Genomic DNA, 12,243 nt, shown 5'->3' on the forward strand with positions numbered 1-12,243 from the left:
ATCACAGCACATGCAATTTGATTTGCCATGAAAACAAATATCTCATGCCATGGAAAGTGGAATTTTCTGACATTAAATGTGTATTAGTAAAAAGTTATGTTAAAATATGCCTCATTGTACTTGTCCCCTTTTACAGGTTTCACTATATGTGCCTTACTTATCTCTGGGCTGGAGGGGTAGAGATGGAAAGAACAAAGCAAATAACTCTGTGGGGCTGGGACTTGGGGCTAGGGGAATTGAAAGGGTGAAGGCTTATGTGTCTGTGCTGAGGGTTTGGGTCTGTCCACACATCCTGTCACACTCACGGAAAATTCCCGTCTTCTTGCCATTTGGGCCACATAAAGCTGAAAAGGATACAAACATATTGTCATTGGGTACTTCACCCCTTCTCTCTACTACCTTTGCACACCTCTGGGAACCTTCCTTCCTCTATAGACTTTCTTTACATTGTTCCTGCCAGCCATCTGGAGTGGCTTTTTCAGGAACCAATTCATGGGCAAAGGAGGACTGCATATAAGATGCAACAGATGGCTTGGCTTGGGAAAAAGACAAGATGGAAACCCTCAGTGGCTAGGCTGAGTGAGGGAAAAGAAGATTTGGCCTGCTGGGAAACTGAGGAGGGTTTAACTAACTCCACACCCAAGGCAGCTAGGGGGCACAGTGGCCAGAGTGTTGGAGTTGAAGTCAGGAGACCTGAGTTTGAATCCTGCCTCAGGCACTTATTAGCTCTGTGACTCCTGGACAAGTTCAAGTTTCTTCATCTGTAAGATGTGGATAATAACAGCACCTATGTCACAGGGACATAAGGACAAAATGAAATAATATATATAAAATGCGTTGTAAATCTTAAAGTGCTATTAGAAGTAGAACGGAGAAGGGCCTAACAAGATGGATATAGGTCCTGAAAAAGGAGATTGCAGAAGAATTGCTTTGGAATTTATACCCTCTACACTGACTGGAAGGTGACAGTCAATGGGATCCTAGCTCCCATATATACTTCAGAATTATGTTTGTCTCTGGGTTGGGGGAGAATCTTCTCATTCAGTGTCTTCCAGGGATAATGGGAGAAGCTATGAGTTAGGGAATCCATTTTTCTTCTACACCCCCATATTTATTCCCAGCAACTCACCATTCATTAAGCAGAGCAGGGTTATAAATCCCAACAGTAAGAACTTGTCCATCAAAGCACCAGATCCTGATCTAGGTACACAGAGGAGCCAGTGTTGTTTGGATAAGGCATGAGCACTTAGCTAGCTACTGCAGCCAAACTTCCCCTAGCTCCTCCTTCATTACCTTGGAGCAGTGGGCAGTGTCCAATCAACTCTGGGGAAAGTGAAACACCTACCAAAGACACCCATCTACCATCTACCAAACCTCTTCTTTGCCCCTTGACCTCAATCTATTCATATGCTCTGAATCATAGACAACTGTCCTGACCTTCCATTCCCTTTCCTCGTTCTCAGTGCTTAGAATCACAGATGAATCAGAGTCATGGAGCTAGAAATGGCCTTAGAGATCATCAAGCCCAATTCCCTCATCCTCCAAACAGGAAAATTGGCATCAGAGAATTTGTGACCGTCACAACATGGCACAGCCAGTAAGTAACAACTGAGATTCCAACCTAGGTCTTCAGACTCCAAATTCAGGGTTTTTCCCACTCTTTTGTTGTTATTCAGTCATGTCTGAGTCTTTGTGACCCCATTTGGGGTTTTCTTGGCAAAAATACTAGAATAATTTGCTGTTTTTTTTCTGCAGTTCATTTTCAGATGAGGGAACTGAGGCAAACAGGGTTAAGTGACTTGCCCATGGTCACACAGCTAGCAAGTGTCTGAGGCCAGATTTGAATTCAGGAAGATGAGTCTTCCTCATTTCAGACCTTGCACCCTAACCACTGCACCACCTAATTGCCCCAAACTCTACTAAACCTAGATTTTGAATCATACTTTATCCTACCTCAAGTAATCCCAGATTCTGCCCCAAACTCCAAATCTTTAATCCATATGCCATAGCATAATATGAGCTCTGGGTTTTCTCTTGTACATGTGCTAGATTTCTTTGACCCTTATTCCTGTCTCTGAATCCCTACCCTGTTCTCCCAAACCTGACTTTGGAATGAGAAAATTCTTCTAGTTCTGGTCACCATATTTTACATCAGTTCATAATTTCAGAGTTTCATCTGAAATGGTCCAGTTCATCATTTCGTATGGCACAGCAGCGTTTGATTACATTCATGTACCACAGTTTGTCCAGCCATTCCTCAATAGGAGGATGCCCCCTGAGGTCCCAATTTTTTAGTCCTAGACTTCTTAAGCTAAAATTCTCTTAACTTGGCACTTTGATTCCTTTTGGACCGATTGTGGCCTCAGTGTATCAGTTTTTCTCATGATCTCAGAAAAGAAGGCCATCTTTCCTGCCTTATGTGCCTATTGAATCATTTTTCTCAATCCAAGTTGACTCAGCCAGTTAGAAAGCTGAATTTCAAGTTGAAAAAACCCAGCTTTTAGCCCAGTTTCTGCAAGTACTATATCTGTCTCTCCTTGCCTTTTCTGCAAACACTGACATATATATATATATATATATATTCTTATTATTTCTGCTTTAGCAACCAGTTCTTCCATATTCCATCAGGAGTATGCCATCAGGGCAATTGTAGCTGTTACATTCAATTATTCTTTCATTTTTTGGAGAATGAAATTATCAGTAAGGCAAGTCAAATATTTATCCAATGCTTTGCTTGGGAGGGGGGAACAGAGAGAGAGAGAGAGAGAGAGAGAGAGATAGTATTCTAGTAGAGTCCTAGGCAGTTGTAATTGTCCATCACGTCATGCCTTTGTGCCAAATTTAAAAGCTGTTTCCCAAATACCTCATCTCTTTCTTCCTTCTGATTAAAGGTTCTGTAGTATACTTTCAGGGCAGCTATCTATATCTGTATCAGCTAGATGGCACAGTGCTGGGCCTGGAAACAGACAGACCTTCCTTGCATTAAGAAATATAAATTTATTTTATTATTATATCTGATATCTGATGCCATAGATTCTATTTCTGATTCTCTGTGACATTTAAAAAATATTTGATATATTTTATTTATGACTTTGTTGGCAAAAAGATAGAGGGAAAATTTTAAATGTTTTAGACAGTATTCCAGCTGATTCTGCCAGTTTAAAGAACCTGTATCTTTAATTTCCATCTGACTAATTATCCAAAGAAATTCAGCACTGAATCTGCATAAGTAGTCCATTCATCAAGTAGAATGCTTTGATTTCAGGTGGTCTTTTTAAAATATGTAAATACAATGTAAATCAACTCATTCATTAACATGACGCAACTTAAATGAAGGATGTTTTCAGTACTTATGTTGTATACATGCCTAATAATAACACATGCCTAAAGAAACTCATGAGTTGGAAAAGCAATTACACTTCCTACTTCAATTATTTATAATAAAATAATTTTCTGTAATGATGATTATATTTCATATTCCTTATGAACTACTTTGAACTTACTATGATGTGTAGTCAAGGTCAGAATAGAGGTAGTAAGAATGAATATTTCTTTTTCTTTCTTTTTTTTTTGGTCAAGAAGAAAGGTAACCTCCCAAAATCAGTGTGGATAACTATAAACATCCTGTTTAAGAATTCTAGTTAGGAAAAAAAATAATGTAGTCAATTTCAATTTATGTTGAGTTGATAATTTTTTTCATCTGACTGTTGTTATTCTTCTAAACCAGATGTGTTTAATTCTTCTTCCAATTCATCCACGTCCTTTCCATTAAAAAGGTTTTCATTAACAGTAGTAACACCAACATCTCAATTTTCCTGTTCCTTTTCACTATTCTCATTCAAATTATCTCATTTTCCATTTTCTGTCATACCTCTTGAAGCTTCACTCAATTTATTATCATCCTTCTCTATTGAAGCATATATGTTAAATCTTTAATGACCAGTCATAGTTATGCCAGTCTCATTCACATCCTTTGGGATACATTGGCTCAAATTTCTATCATTTCCTCTTACTAAATCTTCAACCTTATTATCACTTGCTCCCTGAATATAATCTGCTTCTTCATCATCATCAACCAACTTGGTATTTCATTTATATACCTCAAGGCTGCTGATCATTATTGTTTTTACTGCCTTCAAGTCAGTTTTGCTTCTTTCCACATCTTGCCTAAGCTTGTCACTCTTTTCTTGTCTTTTCCTTTTCTACCATGCCAAAAAAAAAAAAAAAAAGCCTCTTGGGTGATTTTGCCAACACTTGTCCCTAAATCAAATCTTTCTATTAGATTTTCTAATGGATTTTCACCTTCCTTTTCTTTCTTTTAATCTTTTTTAAAAAAATTGCAAAGCCAAAAAGCATGGACAAAAAGTACAAAGAACATGTGAATACATATAATTATCACTACCTCTAAGGCAAACTCCAAATCAGACATCTTTGTTGTTTTGAATAGCATCAAGAAAATGCTTGCATACTCTGAATTTTTGTTTTTTTTCTTTTCCATCTCACCATATATTTTTTTTTTTACCATCGGATTGTTCTTGCTTGATACTATTAGAATGGGAAATGTCATCTGAGCAGATGACATTTAGTAAGGATTATTTGTTAAATCATATATTTAGGTCAAAATAATCAATTGCACAACTACAGGATGGGTGACTTATTACTAGTTTATGTGAAAAAAGTTGGAGGTTTTGGGAACTATATACAGCATTAACATGAGTCAACAAAAAACTACATAGAGAAACCCAGGCAGCATAGAGAGACTTAGTGTTTAGAATGAGGGAGGTAACAGCCTTCTCGTATCCTGCCCTAGTTAACACATTATATAATACTGTATTCAGTTCTGTGTACCACATTTTAAGAAGGTCATTGACAAACTTTATCATATTAAAGGCAACTAAGATAGTGAGAGCACTGGAAACTATGCTATATGAAGAAATATTGAAGGGACTAGGAATATTTATCTTGGAGAAAGGAAGACTTGGGGGGAATATGATATCTGTCTTCAAATATTTGAAGGTTGATTAGGTTTGTTCTGTTTGTCCTTCACTTTTCTCTGGGATCCTTTTCTGACGCTCTAAACTTCTTTCTCCACCATGCCTCAGGATGCTCACTCTGGAAGTTGACTTCACCCCTGAGGCTTCTTCCTCTGATTGGTCAGCTTCTTCTGGAACCTTTATTTTAAGGAAGCACCCATATCAACCAGATTCCCTTCTTCATTCTTTTCTAGGTTCCACTTGTGACCTTACATTCTTCTTTTTCCAATATTCCTCCTCCCACCTCCCATAGAGACCTAGTCCCCCCACCCCCACCCACTTTCAGTTTCCTTTTATGTTCTGTCTTCCCCCACTAGAATGTAAGATCCTTGAGGTAAGAAATTGTCTTTACTTTGACTTGTATTTGTATTCCCAATGCTTAGTACATTTCCTGGCATATACTGAATGCTTAATAAATGCTTGTTGACTGACCACAGAGGGCAGGTCAGGAATAATGGATAAAAGTTGATTAGAGGCAGATTTAAGTTCAATATGTTGTTTTATTAGTTCATAGGTTCTCCTTCCCTAGAAGTGGGAAATCCGGGATATTTTAGAAGGGATTACTGTTAAAGTACAGACTGGAATAGAAAATCTCTGCTCTCTAAGGGTCCCTTTCAACTCTGAGATTCTATGATTCTTCAATGAGGGCCTTTAGTTTTGGCCTCATCAAAGAGTCCTGGGGTTCAGCTGAGTTAACTATGATAGCATTATGGTGAGATTGATGCCTCTGATCACCATGTTAGCACTAAGACCAGCCAGTATACTATTGTGACTTACTCATACATGGGTCAGGAGATTTCATGAAATCTGATTACCCCAGAGGCCAGGTGGCATAGAGACAGAGCCAATATCCCACATGTAGAGCGAGGATTTATTAAAGCCACAAGAGAAAATAAAGTAAGATAAGGAAGGTAAAGTAGTGATATGCCCTTTCCTTCCAGGGATATGTTCATATATGACTCTTCAGCTGCTTTCCTAGTTCTTGTTTGGCCTATAATCTCTGAACTGCAGGCTTTATCCCATTTCTATGATCTCTATTCCCTTTTTAGCATCTTGTGATGGCCAAGCACAGCCTGACAACTCCACCTCTGTGGCCCTTCATAGCTGGTCAGGAACCGACAAGCATTACTTTGCATAAGTCACTTTTCCTCCTGCCCTCTTTGCCTCTTATCCCTATTAAAAGTCACAAATGGCTTTCCATTGGTCCCACTGGCACAAACTTCTTAGTCTTAAGTTCAAGGCCTTCTGTGGCCTAATCCCAACTTACCTCTCCAACCTGAACTCCCTGATATAAATCCTTCAGCCTAATCAAACTGGTTTTGTTATTCTTCCACAAACATGGCATATCCATTCCCTTCTTCACACTTTTGCTTATGCTCTCACTTGCTGGAGCCTCGTTAGTGACCATTCACATCTTGTTTCTGAATGACTTGGACCATATGACTTCTGAAGTTCCTTCCAACTCCGAGGTTCTACAATCCTAAAATTAATTGTCCCTTATCAGAACTCCAGCCTGATTTTCAATAAGTAAATTATTCAACAAGCATTTATCAAGCACATGCCATGTGCAATACACTGCTTTAAGCACATGGGCACAGAAACAAAAGCAGAACATTTCCTTGCCATTAAAGAGCTCACGTTCGAATGGAATAGACATTATATACATTTATAGATACATACAGATTGTGTACTGGACATTTTATGAGGGGGAGCACTAGGAAATGGGGATACCTGGAGAGTTTTCCTGTAGAAGGTGGATCTTAGCTTGTGTTTTGTAGGAAGCCAGGGATTCCATGAGGTACAGGTGAGAAGGATGTGTATTTCAATCATGGAGTACAGCCAGTACTCTACAGAATGGAGACAATTGATGGAATGTTGCATGTGAGGCATGACAAGAAGGTTAGTATAACTGGACTATAGAGTGTATAGAGAAGAGTAATAGATAAAAAGACTGGAAAGACAGAGAAGAGGCTACAAGATCTATAAATACCAGATTGATTCTAATTATAATAGGGAGCCATTATAATTTATTGAGTAGTGGGGTGATATGGTCAGTTTGTGCTTTAGGAAAATCATGTTGATGTCTGTGTGAAGGATGAGTTGAAGTGAAGAGAGAAGAATTAGGGAGACCAATAGGTTATTGCAATAATCTAGATGCAAGAGGTGATGAGACCTTGGATGAGGGTGATGATTGTGTGAGTAGAGAGGAGATGGATATTAGCAAAAGGAATAACAAGATTTTGCAGCTATTTGGACATGTGAAGTAAGTGGAACCTAGAAGCCAAGGAGCTTGGCCGTGGAGCCAAGGAGGACACCACAATAGTGATCCTCGGTGACTGGAAGGATGGTACTGCTCTTGACAGTAGTGGGGAAGTTCAGAAGAATGGATGCTTTTGGAAAGATAATGAGTTCTGCTTTAAACATGCTGAATTTAAAATGTCTAATGGATGTGCAGATTGAATAGGCAGTTGGTGATGTAGGATTAGAGTTCTGGAGAAAGATTAAGGCTGGATATACAGATTTAGTAGTCATATTTATAGAGATGATAGTCACATCTATAGGAGCTGATGAGATTACCAAGTGAGGGAATGTAGCAATAAAAGAGAAGAAGGCCACGAAAAGCCTTGGGTTATACCCACAGTTACTGAGCATGGCATATAGATGGAGGCCCAACCAAGAAGCCTGAAAAGAAGAGGTCAGACAGGTAGGATAAGGATCAGTGTCACAAAGACTCAGAGAGAAGAGGGTATTCAGAAGGACAGCATGGTCAGTAGTGTCAAATGCTACAGAGTGGTCTAGAAAGATGAAGATTGAGATGAGGGCATTGGATTTGGCAATTACGAGATCATTGGTAAGGGAAAAGAGCAGTTTAAATAGAGTTATGAAGTCAGCAGGTGCTAGAGTGCACAAGTGTTTATAAAGGAGTGAGAAGAAAAAGAGTAAAACTATCAAGTGTAGAAAGCAAACAGTGTAGAAGATAGCTAGAGGGTATGGTAGGATCCTGTTAGGGATTTTGTTTGTTTGTTTGTTTTTGTTAAGGTTGAGGGCAGCTAGGTGGCACAGTGGATAGAGCACTGGTTCTGGAGTCAGGAAGACTACTCTTTGTGAGTTCAAATCCATTCTCAGATACTTACTAACTGTGTAACCCTTGGCAAGTCACGTAACCCTGTTTGCTTCAATTTCTTCATCTGTAAAATTAGCTGGAGAAGGAAATGGCAAATCAATCCACCATCTTTGCCAAGAAAAGTCCAAATGTGGTCACAAAGAGTCAGACACAACTGAAATGACACAACAGCAAGGCTGAAGGAGACTTGGGCATTTATTTGGGCAGAAGAGAATGAATGAAGAGATAGAGAAGATTGGAGGGGGTGATAGTAGGGACAGTCATTTGAAGAAGGCAGGAGGGGTTTTGATCAAACGGCCTTGGAAGGGAGAAGGACCATCTCTTCAAAGGGGGAAATAGGAGAGGATGCTGTCAAGGGGTTGTGAGATGAGAAGAAAAGTGTGTCAGGTAAAGAATCCAGAGCTTTCTGGACAATGAAGCACTATGCATTTTTTTTTCCTTTCTCTGGTTCTCTAGTTCTGTGTCCAAACTCAGATATAACTCACCTCTTCAGTCTGTGTATCCTTCTCCTTTTTCTCTAAATCCTCTCTAAGCCCACTGGAGAGACCCCCAGACATCACACTGAGTCTTGCAGGCCTTCCCAGATCCCTCCATTCCCTTGACTTTTCAGGATCTAAGCTTTTCTGTGTCAATTCCTTAATACTTTCATTATAAGAAGACAACTTTCATGTAGGTAACAATGCACTATCTCTACAGATGCATCTTCTGTTACCTGGACCATCCCAGCTCTTCAGATACTGTGTTGCTACTGTCTCTGTTCTTTGTTCACCTTCCCCTGTCATTGGGTGGGAGCTCTGGAACAAAACTGGCCTTGAGGATGGTGGCATAGAGGCAATCTGAGTCTGAGTTGTTCAATTCAAATTCAATTTATTGGAAAAAAAAATCAAAGAACAGAGGGGAGGGGAGCAGAAAAGGGTGTAGCAGGCTTAACCTATAAGGTCAGGGAAGGGTCTCTGATCCAAAAGACTTTGGTTTAAGTCCTAACAGCATTAGTTGCTGATTTTATGACCCTGGTCAAAGTATCTGTCTTCTCAGGCACCTCTTTACGAAGAACATTAATGATAGTCTAGTGACTGGAAGGGCCAGAGAAGAGTAAGTGGAAATGGGGGAAAGGGAAAGGTGTGGTTGTGAGAGAAGTAAATAGCATATTGGGTGAGCTTGCCAGAAGATCAGTCAGAAGATCGCCTTGAGATTATAATACCCATAGAAGGGTCATTGCAGTAACTCTCATCCTGACAGCAGTTGACCAGAACACTAATGCCATTATGTATCTTCTCACCATCTTGGCAGTCGTATTGACAGCGTGTTTCAACCTCCACCTTTTTGCCTGTGAAGGGAGAGATGGAGGTACAGAACACCCTCTACCTGAAGCCTGGGCTATGGGCTCTCCACCCTTGGAGCTGGGACACACAGTCCCTTAGTTTTGATTTTCTGTAGGACAAGAATTCTTTTTTTTTTTTACTTTTTATTTTAATAAAATTCCACAAGATTTTGAGTTCCAAATTTCCTCCCCATCTCGTCCCTCCCCCAACTCCAAGACAGAGTGCATTCTGAATACCCTTTCTTCTAATCTGCCCTCCCTTCTATCTCCCTGCCTCCTTCTCTTATCACCTTCCTTTTCTGTTTTCCTGTAGGGCAGGATAGATTTTTATACCCCATTGTATATCTTATTTCCCAGGTGCATGTGAAAACAATTTTTCAACATTTGTTTTTAAAACTTTGAGTTCCAAATTTTCTTCCTCCCTCCCTCCCTAGGGCAAGAATTCTTAACTTGGGGTTCACTGATCCCTGTGGACAGATTTCAGGGGATCTGTGAGATTGGGGGAGAAAAATTACATCTTTGTTTTCACTAACATTTGCTTTCCTTTGTAATTCTGTGTATTTTATTTTATGCATTTAAAAATTATTCTGAGAAGGGGCTCATAGGCTTTACCAGACTGCCAAAGTAGTTGATGGCACAGGAAACATAAGAACCCATCCTTGAGAGAATAATTAATCACCTGAAACCTATCTGTATTTAAATCCCAGAAGAAAGTCCTTTAATCCCAATCCAGCTAAAGTTGTCAAGGTTTTCCTGAATCCTTCATAATGCAGTCAGACAGGGTAGACAGGGGGCTCTTTACATCCTGGGAGGGAGCTGGTTATGCATTGTGGTGGTTCCAGGGACAGAGTATAGCATGCCAAGCTACCACCTTGTGATAGATAGATGTACCACCTTGTGATAGATCCTTCTTTACTGTGGCAACTTAGTAGTCTAGGCCCCCATGAACCCTTTCAAAAGCCTGTGCAAACTTCCACGGAGTAAGTGGGGATACTTGGGACATCTTGGAATGGTACGAGTCAGTGATAAGGGTGCTTCCACAGGTTTCCTAACTTCCCTAACTCCTGGATCCCAACCCATAGAGTTGCACCGAGGTTGAACCATCCTAAGAGATCAGGCACAATCTGCTCCTCTTAACTGACTCTTCTCTACTCTAGGAATGAGGACACAGTCCCTTTTCCCAGAGTTCTGTTTAAGAATGTATTACCTTTTAAATTGGTGATTTATATTTGCCTTTGGCCTCCAGAGAAATAATCAGGCAGTAGGTATATCATGTCTTATCTGGAGCTGCCTCAAAAAGGAGGTAAGAGGGAACCAGGGAAGGAAGCAGGATCCCCTTGAGAGTTTCTTCCTTGCTCTCTCTCTATCCCATACCAGATGGCACTTACTAGAATCATAGAGATTTGTGATTCTCTGGATCATGCAGGATTCACCATACTGCAGAGTACATGTTCTCATATATTCCTGACACTTCTCATTTTTGTAGGATGAACATGCAACACATTGGATGATTTTAGTTTTCAGGACAGGTAGCTGGGCTCTTTTCCTCGGTGGCATGGAGAGAACAAGGTGGAGAGTGGAAGGTCAATGTCATCTTGAGTGTTTTCCCCAAAGAAAGCAGAATTCACTCTCCCTGTCTCAATATACCTCACCCAAGCCTTGTCTTGGGACCTTGTATAAACAGAGCTATGGTCCTAGAACAAGAGAGGCAGGTAGAGGTCTCAAGTTCTTGTTCACTATAGAGCAAGATGATTATTAATGGTCATCTGGTCTAACCTGCAGCCTTTATAGAGAAGAAAATTAAGACCCAAAGAATTTCAGTCCCCTAGAAAGAACATTCTCAGGGCGTACAAGTATTTAGGAGAAGAATCTCAAGGGCCCACAAGGAAAGGGAGAGAAACTGAGGGAAAGTAGGGGTGCTGACTTCTATATTACCCCTGATGATGATCTGTGGGTTAGACCTACAAATGACACCCTTAATGTCCTATCCCAAGACTTACCACTTAAAATGCAGAGCAAAGAGAGGCTCAGCCAAAAATTTTTGTTCATTTTGTTCCTCAGCTTGTCCCTGGATGGAGAGCCCTTGGAGCTCAACAGGATGGTGACCAGAAGGCCCACAGGTACAGCAAACTGAAGTAGTAGCAGCTGAAAACTACTCTTCCAGTGCTGCCTGACTTATATTTTCTGGCCTATAGGAAGTGGCCAGTTAGGGAAAGAGGAGGAGAATAAAGCAGAGAACCAATCTAAATACCTAAGGTCTCCTTTGTCCTCCCACTTCACGTACTTTCTCCACCCATCTCTTCTCCTTAGGACACATAGCTTTTAGGGTAGCCTGACTGCAGGGGACTGGTGATCCTTTACTCAATCATTTGGTATCATGAGGCCCTCCTCCTGTATGCTGAGACTGCCCAGTGCCACACTATATGTACATTGTAGAGGATACCGGAGAAAAAGGCATACTCATGATTCATACAAGATGATCTGAGACCTATTAGGTATGAAACTGCAAGCCACACTCTAGTTGCTCTTCTAGGAGGTCATAGAATCTCATACTTGTAGATATATAAACTCTGAGATCTGGGAGGGGACTTTGAGAATAGTCTGATGGGGAAGAAAAAGCATTGGAATGGAGTCCAGGGACCTGGGTCTATGTCGTGGTTATGAGGCTTCCTAAGAGTTTATTTTATTTTTTAATAAACCATAATAACCTCCTTAAGTTTCACTTTCATTTATAAAAAGAATTGTTTAGATGGGATGATCTCACA

At 40.3% G+C, this 12,243-nt stretch overlaps 1 pseudogene; it reads right to left on the reverse strand.

The window, feature by feature from the left end:
- Positions 1–3,710: 3,710 nt before the first annotated feature.
- Positions 3,711–4,501, reverse strand: LOC114054420 (annotated as a pseudogene).
- Positions 4,502–12,243: the final 7,742 nt, after the last annotated feature.

This window comes from Vombatus ursinus, unplaced genomic scaffold, assembly GCF_900497805.2.
Source record: "Vombatus ursinus unplaced genomic scaffold, bare-nosed wombat genome assembly UNPS02014813.1, whole genome shotgun sequence".
Taxonomy (NCBI): Eukaryota; Metazoa; Chordata; class Mammalia; order Diprotodontia; family Vombatidae; genus Vombatus; species Vombatus ursinus.